This window comes from Diceros bicornis, unplaced genomic scaffold (assembly GCF_020826845.1).
Source record: "Diceros bicornis minor isolate mBicDic1 unplaced genomic scaffold, mDicBic1.mat.cur scaffold_145_ctg1, whole genome shotgun sequence".
NCBI lineage: Eukaryota > Metazoa > Chordata > Mammalia > Perissodactyla > Rhinocerotidae > Diceros > Diceros bicornis.
Genome location: NW_026691056.1, coordinates 310,917 through 335,323, shown reverse-complemented (window position 1 = coordinate 335,323; position 24,407 = coordinate 310,917). Strand labels below are relative to the sequence as shown.

The 24,407-nt window shown below is 48.6% G+C and overlaps 1 long non-coding RNA gene across 1 annotated transcript; it reads right to left on the bottom strand.

Moving 5' to 3' along the window:
- Positions 1-3,537: 3,537 nt before the first annotated feature.
- On the bottom strand, positions 3,538-4,549 carry LOC131402547 (uncharacterized). The gene is made up of 3 exons (XR_009218761.1): positions 4,495-4,549; positions 4,237-4,358; positions 3,538-3,599 (listed from the first exon to the last, which is right to left on the bottom strand). It is a non-coding gene; the product is annotated as an uncharacterized LOC131402547 (long non-coding RNA).
- Positions 4,550-24,407: the final 19,858 nt, after the last annotated feature.

Below are 24,407 nucleotides of genomic sequence, written 5' to 3'. Positions count from 1 at the left end.
GGTTGATAACGTCACTATTGATTTAATCTCTATGAACACCAAGTGGTCAATGGATTAAGCAAATGAGTAGACAGAAAACACAGAAATGGTAAGATTTGGGATTTAGTAATTTACTGGGGACTGACTGTCCTGAGAGGGAGTGCCAGGACTTGTGCGGTTGAGAGTGACAAGGAAAAGAAGAGAATAGAATTACACTCAAAAAAGGAGGGCGTGTTAACAGGATGGAGGGCGGAAATGATCTGGAGGAGCCTTGAGTTTGATCTTGAGCTTTCTGTTCTTGATGCAAATATGCCTGATGACATCCCAGGAAACAGGTCAGATCTATCCCCAGATGATAAAGGGAGGGTGGAAGTACAAAACAGCCAGGATAATTCTTCTAAAAAGGCAGGCCTCCTTTATCATTTGACCCAGTTTCATGATTTGTTTTTATAGGGTAAGAGGAAAAGAAGAATGATAAGTCACGTCTTCACAGAAGAAGCAGTGTAACTGTGGGAACCAGTCCAAACCAAAGCCAGGTTTAAGCATTTCCATTCTTTTGAGGATGGCCAGTGACATATTCAAGAGGCCAGTTACTAGAATCCCATCCCATCCTGGCAATGACTGGTCTCTGAGAGGACAACTTGGACCAGCCCCACTAGATCTGCTGGCCCGAGAGACCACAAGGACTCCAGGCCTGCAGCAGCATAGGACAACTCGTAAGTCCTTTCAATCTTGCCAAAACGTTGCAAAAACTTGCACCTAGTCACACAGGTGAATCCCTGCCAGGTGTGCTCGCAGGTGGTCTGCATTCCAGGTCCCATGCTAACTCCTGCTGGACTTCAGATTTGGCAGAGATGATTCCAGGAACTGATCTGTGCATTCCACAGCTCCACTGTGGAGATATCAGGAAGGAGTAAAGGGCAGTGAAGAGCACAGGAGCGAGACTGGTGTTAGCACTGATGGCGGACAGACTTGCTAGCGAGGCAGAGAAAGTGAGGGTCTAAGAAGGCCGTCCTGACAGCAGATGAAATGGAACAGGCACCTCAGTGAGGTCTCTTGGCTGCGTCCCTAATGTTTCCTTGCTTTGAGCTCTTGAAACTTTTAAATATATCGATATTTTCTTTTATTAAACTCTGCTTCGAGACAGAAAATATAGACAACAGTTTCTTTCTGAGGTGAGAGGTTGAGTTGCAGGTGAGGAGAGAAAGATCTTCCTTTTTCATGCTGCTCTCTCATTTTCCTTTACTATGTATATTATTTATTTGTACGTTTAAGTCAGCAGCGAATTATCAATGTCACGGGGTGATTCAGTTTTTCCCCTCACAGTCACAGTAAAACCTACTAAAAGTGGATTCTTCTTTTTGTATAATATTCCAATAGATTCCAAAATATTATTTCAAACGCACTTTTATGTCTATGTTCTCAAATTAGATATTTACTTCTAGGTCTCCATTTTTCAGTTCTCTGTTGCATGCTAATTCAGAGTTGCATCTAAGGAAATACCAGATTTCCCTCAGTTTTTTAGATCCATATGTGTTGGGAATTTGATTCATGGAAATGGACATGGCAGTTGGGGAATCGTGCTATTATCAAAAGTGATCTTTTTAGCATCAGTAATGCTGAAAGAACCCACTGTTTGTTGGGATTTAATTGTCTATTTGAGGGATCAAGCTTTCACTGTTGGTAATTCTCTTTCTCCTTGGAGGGAAAGTACAGCCTTCCCAGTCTTTCCATTATCAAATCACATTCCTGGGTGGCTGTGCCGTGTCAGGAATGGCTTGGGATGCCGGGAACCAGGACTCATTTTCAGCTTCTGGTTGTCCTGAGAAGGCATCCCTGGCAGAGTGCAGCCTGTGTGTCTGGGTGACACTTGCAGCCATCAGAAAGGAGGGGACAATTCACAAGTGTGAAGCGATTCATCTGGTCCTTGTCTTACAGGGTGTTCCCAAGGGATGAGGTTCAAAATGCCACTGGGTATCCCTTTGAAAGCTCCTAGTCATGGGGTGGGTTCTCAGTGCGAGCTCAGAGCAGTGTCTGTTCACCACCAGATAGGAAGCATTGCAGTATTTTAATTGGTAAGGCTGTGTTCATGCATCTCCATGGACCATCAGTTCAGCGGCATTCCCTGCTGGAGCCCCCCACACCCCTGTCATGCTTCATCTTTCAAAGCTTCAAACAGTGTTCACACCCCAACAGGTGGTGGTAATGTAACCACAGCACAGGACTGGGGACAAGAACACAACCACCGAGGGGCGACACAGTTTATGGGCTTGGGCCCAATTGCCACATTTGGACGAGTTGGTAATACCAACACTTAGTGTTTAAACGGGAGGATTGTCCAAGACCATGGACCTCAGAATGACACGGGCTCAGAAGTCACCTTGGACAGCAAGGGACATGTAAGGTCACTCACTGGCCAGGATTATGGTCGCTTATACTGGCAAAGTAGAGCTCACCTGGGGTCCATCAGGACAAGCGAGGGAGGAGGCTTGGGGCCTTGTGGGGAATGTTTGCCCTAAAGGGAATTGCTTAAGGAAGGCAGGGGTGCTGAAAATCCTAGTTCACAGTGAACAGTCTTGTTTATGGAATGAGGCCCAGCAGTAGCCTTAAAAGCTGCGTCACAAATCTTTCCGCCTGGATACAAAACAAGGAAGAAAAGGAATTCAGAGTCTTGGACAAGGATCACAGCAGGATTCAAATCCAGGTCAGGGGTGAACACGGAGCCCCTAAAGGGGCCTCAGGGGAGAGGTCCTTCCTGCCTTTAGTCCATTTGCAAATGAGCTTCCTTGGGCCTTGTCCTCTCCAAGTGCACGTTTTGATCTTTTTACATTGTTTTCCCCACTTAGAGCTGATGCAATTCCAGAGATTGAACCAAAAAACTACAAGTTCCTAAAATTTAGTCAAAAGAAATCTCAAAAAGAGAAGCAGAAAACGTTCCCTGTTCCTCAAGAATGTAGAAAGGCAGCCCCTGCCTATGGCACGACATGGTCCTGGGTAGTGCTGTTTTAAAGACACCCACATTTCAGTGGTTGTTGTTCTGCCTGTGAAAGTACCTTCAACCTTAAAATCCCAAGAGAACTGGCGGGGGGCCATGTCTGCTCCTGGAGGAGCTGAATGATACTGAAATGAACTGGTCTTCGGAATTAGGGGGACTTCGGTCTGTTCCCACTAGCCAGCGAAGGGCTGGCCCTTCTCTCTTCTCCCACATACAATAAGCTGATGACCCAGAAGAGTTCGTGATTCAAGGAGAAATGTGAGATTCAGTGTCTCACTTACATGCCTACAGAAAGCGAGAGAACCACACCACAACTCCCAGGCTGTAAGGGAACAGGACTTTAATATAATATTCAAATATGGCATTTATTGTTTACAACAAATAACTACTATCCCTCCACAATGTGTGAATTGGTCCTGGGGTGTAGACATCAGGGAGCTGGGGTGGGGTCGTCCCCTCTCTCTTGGGTTTAAGGGGACCTCGGAGATCAGCTTACAATTCTCCCCTTCCCGTCAGGAGGTAGGAGCTGGCCCAGTGCAGCCCAAGCCTCCCAGCTATGTCCCCGCTGCTGAGGATGGGGCTGTGATAGGCCACTGGTACGGGAGTTGGTGTTGGGGCCTGGCGACTGAGTAGAAGTGTCGGGTTATCCTGGGGGTCCTCTCTTAGAATCATGGCACCCACCCTGTCCCCCCTGCACTGAGTGCTCCAGATTCTGTGCTCAGTGCTGTCAGCCACCAGTACCCCATTTGTCAATGCCACGCGAGCGATCATTTAGTATCACCTATTTCACAGAGGAGGAAACGGAGTCTCAGGAAGTTGAAGAGAGTCACCCCAGTCACAGGACTGCTCATTAGTGGAGCTGGGATCCCAGGGCCATTTGTCCGACTCCCTAAGGGCACGTTTAACCCGAAGTTTTACTGAACCAATAGGAGTCAGTCACCACAGCACAGACACTCACTCACCCCTGAACTTGATGATGGCGGGTTCTTCTTGGCCTTAAGTATTTTGCTGGCCAACTAGGTCTGGGTGTCCAGCTGGCAGGACAGGTTGTAGCTCCAGGACAGAGAGGCACCTGTGAGCTTAAGAGGAGCCACACCTCAGGTGTCCCCCCACTGCCTGCCCAGCAGCTGGAGTCTGGGTGTCCCAGAGGGCGCCATGCAATAAGGCTTGGGGCTGAGTGGGGGGCCACAGAGACAGGCTCTGTGGACTGGCCAACAGGGAGAGTCCACCCCTGCCCTCACCCAACTCCTGCCCAGCCTCACCTATCATTCTCGTTGAGCAGCTCCATGTCCTGGAACCAGGCCCCAAATCGCTCCTCGGGCTCTACGTTGTAATTCTTTGTGGCCACCTGGAGCAGCAGGATCTCCCTCATGACTGGGTATTCCTGGGACCAGAGGGAAAGAGAGGCTGCAGATAGGGACTGAGTGGGGGATGCTGCATGGACATTGTGGGGGGTTAGGAGTGGGGCAGGGGACCTGTCCTGGGAACTGTCCTTCCCTCCAGTTCAATCCAGGCTCTACCTGTTCTCAGAATGGGAATAATCAGCCTCTCCTCCAGGATATTTTCCTTGATGCCACCATCCCCTCAACCCACCGCCAATTGGATGGGTCTCCTACTTCTCTGTTATCAAACTCTTCCACTCAATGTAAGATACAGGGGGTGGAGCCAGGGACTGTTCTGCCCAGAGGGTCTCTGAATTCCTCCTCCTTCCCCTCCCCTGAACGGGGTGTGGCAGCTGTTCACTTCAGTCCTCTTCTCAGGTTGATCTCATTCCCCTGGAAGGCACAGAGCCAGAGTCCATCAGACAGAGCTCCCTAGACTGACTAGCCCCCTAGGCCCACCCCTTCTCAAGTTGCACTACTGCCAGGTCCCCAGAGGGGGCCGGGCATGCAGAGAAAACAGGACTTGGACCTAGGCCTGGCTCTGGGCTCCAGAGAAGGAGGACATGGGGGAGAGGCTAAGGGACCTGGCAACACAACCCTCTCTGATGACAGACTTGGAGGCTGAGGCCTCAGGCAGAGGGGACTTCTCAGCGACTTATGTGCTGCCTGACTTGGAGGGGCCCAAATCCTCTCTCCCTCCATGGGCAGCATGGGAGGGAGAGGCTGAGTCCAGCTCAGATAAAACCTCATGCAGCTGTGCCGTCAGGCAGCTCTGAGCTTCCCCAGCCTGGGGAATCGGAATGGGTGTCTCAGGTGGAACCTCTGTTCTCTCATCCCTAAGATGTGCCTGATGTCCCAGCTCCAAGGGGCGGCTGCGAGGCTCTCATGAGAGATGTGCCAAGTGCTGAGAGTTCAGAGATCACTTCGGGGGCTACCGCAGCCCAAGGCTCATGATCCGCCCTGCCTGGTCCTCAGGTGCACCCACCTCGATATTATCACCCATCAGCAGGTGCAGCATCAGCAGGTGACCAAGGAAAGTGACAATATAGGGGATGACACTCTGTGACATCAGAGTGTGGATGGGATGAGTCCTTGCTCTCAAGTTGGGCCCCTGCAAACACTCCCCTGAAAAGTCCTCACCCTCAGCCTCCTGGCCCACCCCAGGGTTCCCACGGGGAGCAGCCTAGGACCCTTAGCAGCCTCCCCTCAATTCCTCCGCCCTTCACACCCCAAGAACACCACACTCCTCCTCCTCACCTCTCAGGGCCGGCTTCTGACAAATCACAGGGTATGCGGTCCCTGGCCCTCCCCACAACAACCCATCCTGCACCAGCTCTTCTAGGCCCTCCTCCTGGTCACTTCTACTGGGCGATTCAGGCACTGTGGCAGCAAGAGGAAGGGCTGTTCTCTCTTGATTTGAGGCCTGCATCTGGGAAGGCAGAGCCTCTCCCCTACAGGAACACTCACCTGCTGCTGCTGCTTCTCCTGAACTATATGGGGGCTGATCTGCGGTGGGGCGGCAAACGTGGAGGGCCCCTCCTGCCAGGGTCGAGGAGAGTGTCAGTAAGGCCATAGTCCCCTCACCCCATTTCTCTCCAGCACCACTGGCCTCTGACCCTGGACATCTGACTCCAGGCAACTGGTACCAATAGCACTCCATCCTCCAAGATGTTATGATTCTAGAACAAGCCCAGCTCCAACTCTCACACTGGGTGTGAGCTTGGGCTTTGGGCCAGGACTCCCTGAGCCTGTTTCCTCATCTGGAATGTGTGAGAACTCCAGCTACCTCACAGGTTCTCCTGAGGACTCAGTGTCACATGACATTGTTCTCGCCCTCACCCTTCCAGGTGGAGCAGGCAGAAAGCTCCCACATTCCTTTCCTCCCTCTTACCTCATCACCACCCTGTGTGGCCTGCAACTGAGGCTCAACTGGGGGAGGACTGGCCCCGAAGTTCACTCTCAGCTTTTAGGGTACAGTTTGGACTGAGAGCCTGAGTTTCTTTCTGTCTGTTGTCCTGGGCGATCTCGTGCTTCTCTCTTCTCTAGGCGTCCACATTGGGCAGCCCTAAAACACTGGTATTTGATTCCTCAATTACAGGGAATCGACAGAGTGAGAGAGAGAGAGATGGAACATGAAAGAGGGAGTAAGATGAAGTGGGAGACTTTTTTAGTTAAAATTTAGACAAGACATCCCATCACTTTTGCTGTTATTATGTTAAGAAGCCAGTTACTAACTACTTAGTGGTTCCACTGGGATGGCTATACCATGGGTGGGGCTTACTGGGTACCACTGTGGAGGCTGCCCACCTCATAGGACAAGAAGAGACACTTGGGTCTCATTCTCCATTAAACAGGAAACAATTGAATGGTTTTATGCTGCAGGATGGCAGTATGTAAATTTCCACTAGTTTCAACCCCCTCATGATGCTGACCTGAAAATGAGGCCAAGTTGGAAGCGACTGTTCCAATATCACATTGCTAGAACCCAGGCTTGTTTTGAGTGGTGTTCTGTGCTACCTGTCACCCCTTCTTGTTATTCTTCCATCTCTAAGATTGTGCCTTAGGTACATGTGACACCAGCCCACAGGGGTAATAGATATTATGTCATATACACCGGGTGACATCCCTAAGAAGTAGATTCTAGCCTGATCCCCATGGTGCAGGTTTAGAGACTGGGGAAGATCTGAGAGGTACAGGGACATTCTCAGGATGAAGAACTGGTAAGAAAAAGGAAGTCTGCATTCATCTCTGTCTCCTCAAAGCTACGACCCGACTTAGGTTTCCAGGGAGCTGTGGCTAGGGCTGTGTAGGCTCCTTGTGTACAGTTCAGGAGATGACATAGGGGAGGAGGGTTAGCAGCCAGGGCACAGGGGGCAGCTCTGGACAAGTCTGATAGAGGGAAGGGGCCTAGGTAAAGGAATCTTGAAAAAAGACCTCACTTCCTTGGTCATAGACCTCAGAAGATCTTAGAACTCTGGTAACCAGGCACCCACAGTCCCCCATCCAGCTCACTTGACTGGAGGCAGTCAACAGGAAAAAATATTTTGTTGTTGTATCCCAACTTTTGGAGGATCTAGGCACAAAAAACCCAGAAAGAGAAACTTTTTGGTCGTTGCCGACGTTGGCTCAGCCCTCATCCCCGACGCATCTGGGCGTCTGGCAGGAGACAGTGAAGGGTAACACGGGGCAACCCAGGAAAGGCTAGTGTAGGCCAGGACACAACTGTGATCCCACCTGATCAGCCCCACACCCCTGTCCCTCATCTTGTGTGTGTGTCTGTGTGTGTTTGTTTGGAGAGAAGGCAGGGTATTAGGGGCAGGCCATTCCTGGGCAGGAGCTGGTTGTTAGGTGTCGGAAGCATGGTGGGCCTGTCATGTTCATAGCCCAGGTCATGGCTGGCAGCATGGGAAGGTGATCTCCTCTACTCTTATGTTATTGAGCCATAGAGGTTTCATCTCTTTTCCTGCCTGACCACAGTTCTTTGCAGGGATGTCCCTCTGTGCCTGAACTGAGGAGCAGACTTTCTCTTGGAGGATGACCTCAGTGGCAGTGTGCAGGCAACCTCTGATTCCTTCAGGTCCAGCTCCAGAGCAGTCTTTGCAGAACTCCAGTAAGAAGGTCATCAAGGAGCTGCCCAGTGGTTTCAATTTCACCAACTCACTAGGCAAGGGGAAGGTGCCTGAGGCCACAAACACCACCCAGTGCTGCTCTGAGATGAGAACAGGAGCAGAGGGTCTCCACACTCAGGACCTTGAGATGACCAGGTTGGACCAGAACTAGGGAGTGACCAGACTGGGGCTGTCCCTTTTTCAAGCTAAAGGGGATGTACACGCAGGTAACCTTGCCTGTTTCGGAGCTGAGCTGCCATGACGCTCTTACCCTTGCCCAGTGTGAGCTTCTGGAGGCCACTGAGGCAGAGGCAGAGAGTAAGGGGGACTGCAGGCTGGATATTCCTGGAAGGGAAGTGGGATCTTTCCTGTGTTTAGAAGGACACATGGAAAGTCAGCTATGTGGGTGAATCTTTCTCTTTATCCCACTGTAGCGCCAGCTGCAGAGCTCCAGCCAGTGGCAGAAGCAGAGCAGTGGGCAGTGGTGGAGGTAGAACTGGCTCCAGTTCCGTTCACATCACCACTACTAGAGCTGACGCCAGCGTCCCCTCCATCAGCAGTGTTGGAGCTGGAGCAAGGGCCAACAACGGCTCCAGTAGGAGTGAGAGCTGCTGAGCTGGAGTCACTTGCACCATCATTTCTAGTGGGAAGTCCATCTCCACCTGTGGCTGTTAAGGAGCGTGAGAAGAAGCCCAACCTCACTGCCTTCTCTCCTAAGCTGGTGGTGGAGCAGTTGACCGTGATGGATGTGGTGAACAGCTGGGATCTCAGTGTGGGGTGGAGAAGGCCTTGCCTCTTCCATCCTTGCCCCAGACCTGATCCAGACTCCCATGATCTGGGCCCAAATCCCAGCTCCACCCCTTACCAACCATATGCCCTGGGCAACTTCCGGAACCGCCAAGCCTTTGCTGTCCACCTGCAGACCGTAGAGTTGGACAGTAACAGGACCTGCTCCACAGAGTGGCTGTGCCAGCTCCATGAGGTTTAAGAGATGGAAAGCTTGACAGGTCCTGGCCCATCAGTGGTGGAGGGGAACTCACTGTGTGCAGCCAGGTCTACGGTGGCCGAGCCGTCTCCTCAGGAGGCTCAACAGCCTCAGGACTTGACACTTGATGTGTGCTTCACTACAAGGGAGACAAACAAGACCAGTGGTTGTAGCTGCCATGGGGGAATGTGCATCAGAATGGGGAGTGAGACCAGAACGGAGATCAGGGTGGTGGCAGATACCCCCTTGGCATGAGCAGAGTTGAGCCACCGTCTGGAGCTTGGAGTTAGCCAGGACGGGCTGGGTGCAAATGCCCCTCTACCTTCCCTGCCGGGAGTGGGTCCTGGGTCATCCTGTGTTGTGTACCCTCGGTGGACAGAGAAGAAAACCCAGGGACTCTCACAAGGCTCAGGCCACATCCTGAGCTTCCTGAGCTCCAGCTCTAAACTGTGACAACTGTGTGGGACTTTAATGGCTGTGGACACAGAGGTGGCCTGTGGCAGGGCTGGATGACACTTCCCCTGTCCCCCAGGAGCTCTTCTGGAAGGTGGTGCCCTCTCAGTGCCTGGGATCCACCTGGCACAAGAAGAATAAGCCTGGCAGTGAGCACTAGACACCCACCATCCAGGCCACCATCGACCAGTTCAGAAGGGTGGCCAGCTTCGTCATCACCACCTGCCTCGGGGACGCGAGCATGACAGCCCAGGACAGGGCGATGGTGGTAGAGCTCTGGGTCCAGGTGGCCCAGGTGTGCCGTGGGAGGCCCAGTAGAGCCCCTCTCTGGAGACTTTGGAATTGCCTCTCCACCTTTATCAGCTCCCAGGATTGAAGTGTGTGGTCTAAGCTCCTGCAGGTCCCTAGGCCCTTCCTGCCAGGGGCCCCGCTGACTTTGACTCCAGGTCCCAGTAGGAGGATGCTCACTTCCTACCTGGCTCCTTCCCTGGGTTGAGCTAAACTCCTCCTTGTGAGTCTTACTTTCTGGGTCCTAAATGTCCTTCTGGGGCTCCCTGAGCATCTGTCTCATCCAGGAGGGGAGATGTAAATAGAAGGGGACTGAAGCGAGAGCAAGCGGGGCTCCAGTGCCCAACCTCACACTTCATTCTCTTCCCTTCCCCAGGAGTGCGAGATCTGGAAGAACTTCTCCTCGCCTCGCACTTTCATCTCTGCTCTGCAGAAAACCTCCACAAGCCACCTGAAGAACACACGCGGGGAAGAGAGGTAGGCCTCTCTCCATAGGAGGACCAGGATGGATGGGGGATCTCCTGTATGTCTGCCATTGGCGCCTCAGTCAGCCGAGAACTCCTGGGAGGCAGCAAATGCTGGGGACAGGGCCTGGGAGTGGGCAGTTGGTCTCTAAGTCTCCTGGTGTCCTTAGTGAACATGTTCTGCTTCAGGACTCGGTTTCCCTAAATGTCAGCTATTAGGTTGAGCCACATTGGAGATTTTCAAGTGTTTATAACAACAGAACTCTATGGCCTGTTGAAACTCATAGTGCTCAAAACAGAGCTGCTCTGTAGAGCTGGGAAGTGGAGACCCCAGTGACCAACAGGAGAGTCCCCTCCCAGTCCCATGAGACCTTAGCGCTCAGAGGAGCCCAGTGAGAACACTCCTTCAGGCAGGTTGAATCTCTTGGGTTGTCAAAGAAAAGGGATTTGCACTCAGACCCCTCACATTATCCCTAAATTTATCCTTCCCTCTTTCCTCTCCCCTCGGGTAAAGCTCTGAAAAACTTAAGGAGGTCTATAGCCAAGATGAGTCCTTAAGCAGAGAACTGATGACCAAGATAGAGTGGAGGCTGTGGGTCTGGAAAGAGAGGAGGGGGGAGGCGGCAGGGGTACTGGGCAGGCTGTGCTTTTGATAGTTTCTCACTTGAAATTTCTCTGAAACATTCCAGTCTATCTTGTCCAGGTTAACAAGCAGAGGGATCTGTTCAGCTAACGGGCAGCAGGGTGCCATTTTTGGGCAGGAGGCCCTGGTCGTGGGACACAGTGTTGTTGGTTGTGCTGTTCCAGGAGGAGTTGCTGAGCTGGTGCCATCAGCAGGTCTCTGGCTTCCATGCACGTCCATCCTGCTGGATGTAGCTTCTTCCAAGCTGTTGCGGTGGGTTTAGCCCTCAGCCTAAACCTGTCCTCAGGAAGCCAGGCCCCTGCTGCTCCTTCTGTCTTCACCATGTCTCCAAGGGGAGGGCACCCAGCCTGTCCCAGGGACATGCATGGCAGAGGATTCCCATGGTCCAGGTGGACAAACAGGCTGCTCATCCTTGGGCCTGAACGGCTGGACCAGAGACAGATGTGTGTGCTTTTGGGGACCCCCCCGGACGCCTAGAGCAGTCACTCGAGTCAACCACAAGAGTCTCATCTGAGTGCCTGATTGGCAATGACATATGCCCCCAGGGGCTTATGAGAAGCATCTAGGCAACTCATGGATTCTTAGTGGATCCTGCTGAAAGGACGTTTGGAGCTTCACGTAAATGAGGAAGCAAAGCGTCCTGTCACCACCTTCCCTGTGGATCAGATGTGGCACATTGGGGGTTCAATTCCTGAGTGGATAAAGAAAGAGTTCAGGGCAGGGGAATGTCCTGAGGGGTTCCTTGGTGAGGAGAAGGCTTTGGCATGGCCTCTGGCCCAGCCTGGGGGCCAGACACTCCACGAGACTGGGGCAGGCAGGAGCCATGCAACCAGACTCCCAAGACACCCCGTCCTCTCCACTGCTCGGCCCAGGACCAAGCTGTGAGAGCTCAGAGGACAGGACTGTTGTCAGTGGTGGGGCTGAGGGTTAGGTGAGGATGTGGGAACAGGGCATCTGGCTGGGAGGAGCAAGCAGCCTCTCCTCTTTGGGCCCCTGAGCAACTCACTGCCCCTGTTTGGGCCTCTCTCTCCTCATCAGGGAAGGGAGGGATGGTGATTGTGTGGTGCAGGCCTCCCACGGTGATGATGAGTTAAGGGTGAGGAAAGGACTGTGGGAGATTTCTGCCTGCTCCACCTGGAGGGGTGAGGGCGAGCACAATGATGACAGTCATGTGACACTGAGTCCTCAGGAGTACTTGTGAGGTAGCTGGAGTTCTCACACTTTCCAAATGAGAAAAGAGGCTCAGGAAGGCCAGACCGAAAGCCCAAGCTCACACCCAGAGTGCAAGTTGGAGCTGGGCTTGTTCTAGAATCACAAAACCTTGGAGGATGTATTGGCATTGGTACCAGTTGACTCGAGTCAGATGTCCAGGTTCGGAGGCCAGTGGTGCTGGAGAGAAATGGGGTGAGGGGAGTATGGCCCGTTGACACTCTCCTCTACCCTGGCAGGAGGGGCCCTCGACGTTTGCCCCCCCGCAGATCAGTCCCCATAGAGTGCTGGAGAAGCAGCAGCAGCAGGTGAGTGTGCCTGTGGGGGAGGGGCTCTCCCCTCCCAGCTGGAGGCCTCAAATCAAGAGAGGATGGCCCTTCCTCTTGCTGCCACAGTGCCTGAATCCCCCAGTAGAAGTGACCAGGAGGAGGGCCTGGGAGAACTGGTGCAGGATGATTGTTGTGGGGACGGCCAGGGACTGCATGCCCTGTGATTTGCCAGAAGCCAGCCCTGGGAGGTGAGGAGGAGGAGTGTGGTGTTCTTATGGTGTGAAGGGAGGAGAAATTGAGGGGAGGCTGCTAAGAGTCCTAGGCTGCTCCCCGTGGGAACCCTGGGGTGCGTAAGGAGGCTGAGGGTGAGGACTTTACAGGGGAGTGTCTGCAGGGGGCTGACTTGAGAGCAAGGGCTCATCCCACCCACACTCTGATGTCACAGAGTGTCATCCCCTATATTGTCACTTTCCTTGGTCACCTGCTGTTGCTGCACCTGCTGATGGGTGATAATCTCGAGGTGGGTGCACCTGAGGACCAGGCATTGAGGACCAGGATCCTGAGCTTTGGGATGTGGGAGCCCCTGAACTGAGCTCTGAGCTCTCAGCACTTGGCACATCTCTCCTGAGAGCCTCACAGCCGCCTCTAGGAGCTGGGGCATCAGGCACATCTTAGGGATGAGAGAACAGAGTTTCCACCTGAGACACCCATTCCGATTCCCCAGGCTGGGGAAGCTCAGAGCTGCCTGATGGCACAGCTGCGTGAAGTTTTATCTGAGCTGGACTCAGCCTCTCCCTCCCATGCTGCCCGTGATGGGAGAGAGGATTCGGGCCCCTCCAAGTCAGGCAGCACATAAGTCGCTGAGCAGTCCCCTCTGCCTGAGGCCTCAGCCTCCAAGTCTGTCATCAGAGAGGGTTGTGCTGCCAGGTCCCTTAGCCTCTCCCCCATGTCCTCCTTCTCTGGAGCCCAGAGCCAGGCCTAGTTCCAAGTCCTGTTTTCTCTGCATGCCCGGCCCCCTCTGGGGACCTGGCAGTAGTGCAACTTGAGAAGGGGTGGGCCTAGGGGGCTAGTCAGTCTAGGGAGCTCTGTCTGATGGACTCTGGCTCTGTACCTTCCAGGGGAATGAGATCAACCTGAGAAGAGGACTGAAGTGAACAGCTGCCACACCCCGTTCAGGGGAGGGGAAGGAGGAGGAATTCAGAGACCCTCTGGGCAGAACAGTCCCTGGCTCCACCCCCTGTATCTTACATTGAGTGGAAGAGTTTGATAACAGAGAAGTGGGAGACACATCCAGTTGACAGGTGGGTTGAGGGGAGGATGGCATCAAGGAAAAAGTCCTGGAGGAGGCGCTGCTTATTCCCATTCTGAGAACAGGTAAAACCTGGTAGGAACTGGAGGGAAGGAGGATTCCCAGGACTGGTCCCCGCCCCACCCCTGACACCCGACAAGGCCCATGCAGCATCCCTCACCCAGGCCTTAACTGCAGCCTCTCCTTCCTTCTGGTCCCAGGGATACCCAGTCATGAGGGAGATCCTGCTGCTCCAGGTGGCCACAAAGAATTACAACGTAGAGCCCGAGGAGCGATTTGGGGCCTGGTTCCAGGACATGGAGCTGCTCAACGAGAATGATAGTTGAGGCCGGGCAGGAGTTGGGTGAGGGCATGGGTGGACTCTCCCTGTTGGCCAGTCCAGAGATCCTGTCTCCGTGGCCCCCCACTCAGCCCCAGGCCTTATTGCATGGCGACCTGTGGGACACCCAGACTCCAGCTGCTGGGCAGGCAGTGGGTGGACATGTGAGGTGTGGTTTCTCTTAGGTTCACAGGTGCCTCTCTGTCCTGGAGCTACAACCTGTCCTGCCAGCTGGACCCCCAGACCTAGTTGGCCAGCAGAATACTCAAGGCCAAGAAGAACCCGCCATCATCAAGGTCAGGGGTGAGTGAGTGTCTGGGCCGGGGTGACTGACTCCTAGGGGTTCAGTAAGTCTTCGGGGTAAGCATGGCATTGGGTAGTCGAACAGCTGGCAATGGGATCCCAGCTCCACTACTGAGCAGTCCTGTGATTGGAGTGACTCTCTTCACCTTCCTGAGACTCCATTTCCCTCTCTGTGAAATAGGTGATACTAAATGATCGCTCGCGTGTCAGGGACAAATGGGGTACTGGTGGCTGACAACCCTGAGCACAGTGTCTGGAGCAGCCAGTGTACTGGGGACAGGGTGGGGGCCATGATTCTTCCAGGCCACCAAGATAACTCGACTCTTCTACTCAGTCCCCAGGCCCCAACACTGAGCCCCGTACCAGTGGCTGATCACAGCCCCATCTTCTGCAGCGGGGACACAGCTGGGAGGTTTTCCATGCACCGGGCCAGCTCCTCCCACCTGGCAGGAAGGGGAACATTGTAAGCTGATTCCTGTGACCCATGACGCCCAAGAGAGAGGGAACACACCCACCTCAGCTCCCTGACATCTCTACCCCAGCAACTATTCACCCACTGGGGAGGCACAGAAGTTATTTGTTGTAAACAATAAATGTCATATTTGAATATTATATTAAAGTCCTGTTCCCTTTACGGTCTGGGAGTTGTGGTGTGGTTCTCTCGCTTTCTGTAGGCATGTAAGTGAGACACTGAATCTCACATTTCTCCTTGAATCACGAACTCTTCTGGGTCATCAGCTTATTGTACGTGGGAGAAGGGAGAAGGGCCAGCCCCTTCCCTGGCTAGTGGTGACACCCCCAAATCCCCCTAATTCCGAAGACCAGTTCATTTCAGTATGATTCAGCTCCTCCAGGAGCAGACGTGTCCCCCTGCCCGTTCTCTTGGGATTTAAAGGTTGAAAGTACTTTCACAGGCAGAGCAACAACCACTGAAATGTGGGTGTCTTTAAAACAGCACTACCCAGGACCATGTCGTGCCACAGGCAGGGGCTGCCTTTCTACATTCTTGAGGAACAGGGAACGTTTTCTGCTTCTCTTTTTGAGATTTCTTTTGACTAAATTTTAGGAACTTGTAGTTTTCTAGTTCAATCTCTGGAATTGCATCAGCTCTAAGTGGGGAAAACAATGTAAAAAGATCAAAACGTGCACTTGGAGAGGACAAGGCCCAAGGAAGCTCATTTGCAAATGGACTAAAGGCAGGAAGGACCTCTCTCCTGAAGCCCCTCTAGAGGCTCCCTGTTCACCCCTGACACGGATTTGAATCCTGCTGTGATCCTTGTCCAAGACTCTGAATTCCTTTTCTTGCTTGTTTTGTATCCAGGCGGAAAGATTTGTGATACAGCTTTTAAGGCTACTGCTGGGCCTCGTTCCATAAACATGACTGCTCCCTGTAAACTAGGATTTTCAGCACCCCTGCCTTCCTTAAGCAATTCCCTTTAGGGCAGAATTTCCCTAGAAGGTCCCAAGCCTCCTCTCTGGCTTGGCCAGAGGATCCTCGGTGAGCTCTACTTTGACAGTATAAGGGACCATAATCCTGGCCAGTGAGTGACCCCACACTGTCCCTTGCTGTCCAAGGTGACATCTGAGCCCATGTCGTTCTGAGGTCCATGATCTTGGACAATCATCCAGTTTACACACTAAGTGTTGGTGTTACCAACTCGTCCAAATGGGGCAATTGGGCCCGAGCCCTTAAACAGTGTCACCCCTGGGTGGTTATGTTTTTTCCCCCAATCCTGTGCTGTGGTTACATTACCAAAACCTCCTGGGGTGTGAAGACTGTTTGGAGCTTTGAAAGATGAGGTATGACAGGGGTGTGGGGGGCTCCAGCAGGGAATGCCACAGAACTGATGGTCCATGGACGTGCATGAACACAGCCTTACCAATTAAAATACTGAAATTCTTCCCATCTGGTGGTGAACAGACACTGTTCTGAGCTCACACAGAGAACCCACCCCATGACTAGGAGCTTTCAAATGGTTACCAAGTGGCATTTTGAACCTCATCCCTTAGGAACACCCTGTAAGACAAGGGACAGATGAATCGCTTGGCACTTGTGTGGTATCCTCTCCTTTCTGATGGCTGCAAGTGTCACCCAGACACACAGGCTGCACTCTGCCAGGGAAGCCTTGTCAGAACAGCCAGAATTTGAGGATGAACCCTGGTTCCCGTCATCTCAAGACCTTCCTGACATGGCACAGCCACCCAGGAAAGTGATTTGGTAATGGAAACACTAGGAAGGCTGTATTTTCCCTCCAAAGAGAAAGAGAAGTGCCAACAGTGAAAGCTTGATCCCTCAAATAGACAATTAAATCCCAACAAGCAGTGGTTTCTTTCAGCATTACTGATGCTGAAAAGATCTCTTTCGGTAATAGCACGATTCCCCAACTGCCATGTCCATTTCCATGAATCACATTTCCAACACACATGGATCTAAAAAACTGTGGGAAATCTGGTATTTCCTCAGATGCAACTCTGAATTGGCATGCAACAGAGAAAAGAAAAATGGAGACCTAGAAGTAAATATCTAATTTGAGAACATAGACACAAAAGTGATTTGAAATAATATTTTGGAGTCTATTGGAATATTACACAAAAGGAATAATCCACTTTACGTAGGTTTTACTGTGACTGTGATGGGAAAAGCTGAATCATCCCGTGACGTTCATAACTGGCTGCTGACTTTAAAGTACAAATATATATTGTACATAGTAAAAGAAAATGGGAAAACAGCATGAAAAAGGAAGATCTTTCTCTCCTCACCTGAAACTCAACCACTCACCTCAGAAAGAAACCGCTATCTATATTTTCTATGTCACACAGCAGAGTTTAATAAAAGAAAAGTATTGGTATATTTTAAAAGTTCAAGAGCTCAAAGCACGGAAACATTAGGGACGCAGCCATGAGACCTCACTGAGGTGCTTGCTCCATTTCCTCTGCTGTCAGGACGGCCTTCTTGGCCCCTCACTTTGTCTGCCTCGCTAGCAAGTCTGTCCGCCATCAGTGCTATCACCAGTCTCGCTCCTGTGCTCTTCACTGCCCTTTCCTCCTTCCTGATACCTTCCTCAGTCGTCAGAAATTGTTGGCAGTCGAGCTGTGGAATGCCCATATCAGCTCCTGGAATCATCTCTGCCAAATCTGAAGACCAGTAGGAGTGCTCAAGGGACCTGGAATGCAGACCACCTGCGAGCACACCTGGCAGGGATTCACCTGTGTGACTAGGTGCAAATTTTTGCAATGCTTTGGCAAGATTGAAAGGACTTACTAGTTGTCCTGCACTGCTGCAGGTCTGGAGTCCTTGCGGTCCCTGGGCCCAGCAGACTTGGTGGGGCTGGTCCAAGGAATCCTCCCAGAGACCCGTCATTGCCAGAATGTGATGGGATTCTAGTCACGGTCCTCTTGAATATGTCACTGGACATCCTCAAAGGGATGGAGATGTTTAAACCAGGCTTTGGTTTGGACTGGTTTTCACAGTTATGCTGCTTCCTCTGCGAAGACGTGACTGTCATCTTTCTTATCATCCTTCTTTTCCTCTTACTCTACAAAAACCAATCACGAAAGTGGGTCAAATGATAAAAGAAGCCTGTCTTTTTAGGACAATTATCCTGGCTGTTTTGTACTTCCATCCCCCCTCTGTCCTCTGGAGACAGATCTGACCTGTGTCCTGGGATGTCATCAGGCAGATTTGCATCAAGACAGAAAGCTCAAGGTCAAAATTCAAGAGTACTCCAGATCATTTCTCCCCCTCCATCCTGTTAACACCCCCTCCTTGTTTGAGTGTGATTCTATTCTCTTCTTGTCCTTGTCACTCTCAACCGCACAAGTCCTGGCACTCCCACTCAGGACAGTCAGTCCCCAGTTCTTTACTAAAACCCAAATCTTACCATTTCTGTGTTTTCTGTCTACTCATTTGCTTAATCCATTGACCACTTGGTGTTCATAGAGGTTAAATCAATAGTGATATTATCAACCACCCTCTGTTAACGACTTCCTCCAATCTCCCAGCTGTTCACATAATCCTAGTGGTTATTTTCAAAAGTAAATAATTCAGAAAACATATTCACCCACCACAAATTCCTGATCTCTAATATTTTTATTCAAACACTCATACAGTAGATACCTGTCACTCAAGATCAGAAGTAATGCCAGATCACCAATCCTCACCTTAATTTCCTCCTACACCTATCTAATCCTGGATTCCATGGACTACGATCACAATAATTTCCTTGGAAATATAAAAAATTCCTTACCACTCATCTATTTTGTAAACCTCCAAACCCAGAAGATCCCGATTATCTGCCATGCCGCAGCTACTGCTGGTCTTATAACAAGCTGAAGAAAAAGCACGAAACATGACCTTTTGGTACCACTGTAAACACAAAACTGTCTGCATCAACTGGGAAGCACCCATAACGCCTGGAAATTTTGTTCTCCTTTTTTTCTGTTGGCTCAATAAAAAAAGACAAATCAATTTAAAATATGAGCAACAGACCACAATAGACTTTTTCCAATGAAGACATACAAGTGGCCAATAGGTGTATGAAAAGGTGTTTGGCATCGTTAATCATCAGGGAATGTAAATCAAAACCATAATGAGGTATCACTTCACACTTGTTAAGATGGCGTTTATCAAAAAACCTAAAGATGACAAATATTGGTGAAGATGTGGAGAAAAGGAAACCTTGTGGGAATGTAAACTAGTACAGCCATTATGGAAAACAGTATGGAGGTTCCTCCAAAAAAGAAAACTAGCCTATGATCCAGCAATCCCACTTCTGGTGTATACCCAGAGGAATTGAAATCAAGGTCTCAAAGAGATACCTGTACTCTAATGTTCCTTGCAGCTAATTCACAATAGCGAAGATATGGAAGTAACCTAAACGTCATTGATGGATGAATGGATAAAGAAATGGAATATTCGTCAACCTTGAAAAAAGAAGGAATTCCTGCCATTTTTGACAACATGAGGGACCTAGAAGATATTATGCTAAGTGAAATAAGGCAGACAGAGAAAGGCAAATACTTATATGTGGAATGTAAAATTGTCAAACTCATACAAGCAGAGGTTAGAATGGTGGTTGCCAGGGGCTGGATGGATGGGGAAATGGGGAGCTGATTATCAAAGGATACAAAGTTTCAGTTATCAAGATAAATAAGTTCTGGAGATGTAGGATATGGCGTAGTGCCTTCAGCTAACAAAACTCTATTGCATACATCACATTTGCTACTTGAGTAGATACTAAGAGTTCTTACCACAGAGTGATAGTAATAAAGGAGGTGAGAGAAAACTTTGGAAGGTGATGAATATGTTTGTGGTCTTGATGGTGATGACAATCTCAAGGGTGTATACTTATGTCCTAATTCATCAAGCTGTATATAGAAAAGTATGACACCATCTTTGATTCTTCTGCACCTTGAAATATGCCATATCCTTATCACAAGAGAAAAATATTTGTAACTATGTATGGACGAAAGTTAACTGGACTTATTGTGGTGATCATTTCAATATATACTCAAACACTGAATAATTACGTTGTACCCATGAAACTGATATAATGTTGTATGTCAACTTTACCTCAATAAAAAAACCCACAACAGACAAAAACATTTGAATATTGTAAATGAGTTCAGTGAATCCCTGAAAGTGCCCCATTCCCATATGAGTGTTACAGGAAGCAGAGAGGATGAAGTAAATGGAAGAAAGTTGTATAAAACAGTATTCAAATTAAAATCATTTAAGTTGCTATCAGCTCCTTGTGGCAAAGTTCTGTGCGCACTAATCTTCTTTCACATTTTTCCTGGAAATCATACTTTCATATCCAACCCATAACAGTTTCATCATTTGCTCTAATAAGACAATTTAAACTTAATAAATAAAACCAACAGCATCCCTTATGTATGAATAAAGTTAGTGAACTTTACAGAGAAAAGAGCATATTTGCACAATCTCAATAAAGGAAACAGAAGAACTGAATGATGATCAAGTCTCATTCAAGCTTATCTTTGAAAGTCAGTAAGACCAGGTTATCTTTTCAAGGATGTGTGTAGAGCTGTCAGCCTTGGAAGATAGAAATAGTGGCCTCCTCTGGAGCAAAGGGCAGGCTTGCTTACTGCCCAGTATAATAAAAATAACACCCCCCCCAAGGCAAAGGTTAGCAGACATCTTGCCCGTTATCCAAGATTTGAGTTCCTTAGGCTCTGAGATCTTGCAACCCTCTGCATGTCCCCTGACCCACTGTGTATCACCCTGTAGGAAGTGAGATTTAGTGAACCGGTGCAAATGCTGATACTCTGGCCACTGCTATTGTTGTGTCATTAAGTCCTTTGTCTCTGACCCATGGGTCTCGTGTCTTCTGCTAGCATCTGTAAAACCTTTGTAGGCTAACTTATTAGCTTGCAGCAAAGGTAAAATATCAGACCTTTCACAGTTCCCGACAAGCCCTTAAAGTAACTAGTAGTCTTAGGAACAGAGAGCTATCCAGAACAATATGCATGGATGGTCTTCATAGAAGACTTCATGCAACAAAAACTTTAATAAGTCACTCTAATCTCCTTTATTTCTACCCCAATTAGGAGAGGCACCAAACTATTACAGACATAGGGCTTGTGGAAGCCACCTTTGCTCCAGAGGAGGCCACCATTTCTATCTTCCAAGGCTGACAGCTCTACACACATCTTTGAAAAGATAACCTAGTCTTACTGACTTTCAAAGATAAGCTTGAATGAGACTTGATCATCATTCAGTTCTTCTGTTTGCTTTAATGAGATTGTGCAAATATGCTCTTTTCTCTGTAAAGTTCACTAACTTTATTCATACACAAGGGATGCTTTTGGTTTTATTTATTAAGTTGAAATTGTCTTATTAGAGCAAATGATGAAACTGTTATGGGTTGGATATGAAAGAATGATTTCCTGGAGACCTAGTGACCAGAAACTTCCCACGGGGAGCAAAGACAGATGGGAATATTTCCAAAATGGACCCATATGCCTCCCTATCATCCAAAAGAGAGTACATTATCTTAATTTATGATGATTTGAGTCATAAAATCTTGTGATGGGCCAAAGATACAATTCTAAGAGGAATGAGGCACATAGCAGTTGTAAGCAGATTAACACGCTTGGTGAATATCAAACGCCGACCTAAACGCAGCGTTCTAATCATTTATAAGGTACAACAAATTTAATAAGGTCAATTAAATGATATTTAATGGTATCCTTGATTATTACTCTGCAATAATGAACAAGAAACTCATGTAGATAACTACAATTGGTCTTACTTTAAAATATGGTAGTCAGGACTGTTCAAGATAAACTGGAGATAAGGAAGGGGAGAAATAGATAAAAGTTAGCTGCTCTGAAGCCACTGTTAAGACTCCTGGATCTACATGTAACCCAGGAGATCGAGGCAAACGGCTGTGTACCTAGATCCTCCTGCACTGTGGTTCTTAGGGATGTCACGGAGCTGAAGCAGCTTCCTGAATCATGTTTACACGTCCATGTGTACAATACCCCTGACCATGGGGATGAACCACCATTCAATCATCCCTTACAACCCCCCTATTAACAATTACATTTCAAAATCATTGTATCATTACATGATCATTTATTCCTCAAACCTGTGGCATGCCGAGCTAAAAGAAAATTAAATTTCAATGGTTTCTTTTCTTTGAAGGACCAAGATTTTCTTTCACACTTGGAATCTGGGTTAGAAGATAAATCCATCAAATCAATGGAAACAACTTAAGAAATGGACAGAGGGATACTTCATTCATATATACACAGTTTGTACTGTGGCAAAATTAGAGTTATATTTTTAAAAATTAGAATTTTTTGAAATTTTATAGATATTAAAGACTTTGTTCTGCTTATACTCCTTTTGGTTTACCAAACCAAACTCACTCTTTAATGGGCTTTTCTAGCATTGAGTGCTAATAACTGCAGCTTTTTTAAATTCTTATTTTTCTCAGCTCAAAGACCAAGGGCAGAGGTCATCAAGAGGTCAAGTCTAATCTACCTACAGATGTGGCAGGATCAACTATGGATGTTCAGCCAGACATTGCCAGCAGAACCACATCTCTTCACCCATAGATGAGTTTTTACAAGTAATGACAGGGACTTAAGGATATCAAAGGAAATTCTTTATTAAGAACCAAAGTTATAGATTCCTATCTTGGGTTCATTACTTTGAATTTTTGAACCAAATCATGTATATCGATTGGACCATGTTCAATTCTATGATCTTTAGAAGACGCAGCCTATAGCTCAAGAGAAATAGACACAACACCAATATTTTACACTTTCTAAAGCACAACTGAGAGCCCCTGGAGTCAGAAGTTTTCAAGACAAGAAAAAGTTATCCTTCATTTGAACAGAAAGAGTAGAAGCTATTCAAAGATTTAACTTTAAATTGTTAACAGGACTTGTTAGAATATGATGGAGCAAGCATAATACCTTCTAAGTTTCATGATTTTTCTCCAGAATAATAAGATGGATGACCTTGAAGTGCAGCTTCCCCATACATGTCGTTATTCAGTGATAAAATTAATTTCCCTATAAAATAATTACCATAAAATTGTTACAAATATATCATAGTCTCTGACTAAAAGGAAACAAAGCAAATCGAGCAGTTGAAAACAGTGTAATAAATTCCACACAAGGATTTTATAGCAGCATTATGTATAATAGTGAAACTGGATGTAATCCCTTTGCTATCAAAGAAGATATAAACAGATCATGGTATACCTATTCTTTGGAATACCTCTAAAAATTCTAAAAAGGTAAGTTAGAATGATGTGCACTGATAAGGAGAGAGGTCAATGATATATGGTTTGGGAAACAACAAATTGCAAAACGATGTAGTTATGTAATTTATGTTTAAAAAAAAACTTTGTATATTTACAAATTCATAGGAAATTTCCAGAAGAATAAGCCACAACCTCTTAACAATAGTTCCTTCTGAGTAGGAGAGTGAGTTTTCAGGGGAGGGAATGAAAGAGGAATGTTTCACTTTACTCTACATAGATCAGTGCAATTTGACTTTTTTTTACAATGTGTATTTGTTTCATAATTAGAAAAATGAGTGATGTGACCATTTGGTGCAGGGCAACAGTATTATGTTCACCAGTCTCGTCTCTGTACTCTATGTTACTGCACAGCACGGACTGTAGGAGAAAGCCCAGAGGAGCAATGAAGACAAAGAAGACATGACACCTGCAGAAAGTCAGTGGAGTATTTCTACATAACAAACCTTCCAGGTGAGTGACAGTCAGTATCTTCCACTGCTCCAGCTCTCGCCATGAACCTAGTACCTGCCCAGAGTAAGCCGGAGGACCACGCCCTGCTAGTTCTAGCCCTGCCCGGAGCCTGTTTGTGCAGGGTGACTGCCATCAAGCAGACAATGGACTCAGGATGGGGCGTGTGCCTTTGGGGAGACTGGCAGAGAGGCATAAAGTGGACCACCAGCTAAGTGCGCACACCTGAGAGGCGGAGCTCCAGGTGGAGACACAAAATGTACCAAGAAACTGTGAAGTGAAGGAAGCTACTCCATCTCTCTGAGCTTCAGTGTCCCCCCAGTAATGTGTGGATCACAGGTCTACTTCACAGAGCTGTTGGGAAAGATACATAAAAGTTCCTGTGACAGCCAGTGTCACATTATTAACAAAGTCGTATCCGGCTTCAAAATAATCGATGAAAAGAATAATGTTAATGAGACCAAAGACGGGATGCTCAACTTCATAAGCAGCCCCAGCAGCATGAGAATGAGAGGAGCTCTGAGAAAGCAGGGTTCTTCACAGCTCCACTGGAGATGATGAACACGGGCTACACCAAGATAAGTCGCTGTTGTACAGTGACTCGTGTAATGAGGGTGGGTCCCTAAAGACACTGTGAAATCCAGTTACACACAGTGGCTCCTAGGAAACAACTACAAAGCAATCAACAGTAGATAGGAATGGGAAGGGGGCGAGCATAGGAGGGTCAGAGCCACAAAATCTGACGGAAGACACTAAACCACGAGCGCTCAGCTCTGTCAACATCTTCTGTGGTTGCACCAGGAGATCAAACGTTGAGACAGCCATTGTGGGGACTGCTGGGAGCACAGTGGTCACTGCAGCCACACCCTAACAGCAGTTGCATCAGAGCACACAGACCCTGAGACTTTCCTCTCCATTAATTCTTGTTTCAAGATGATGAATATCCTCATGTT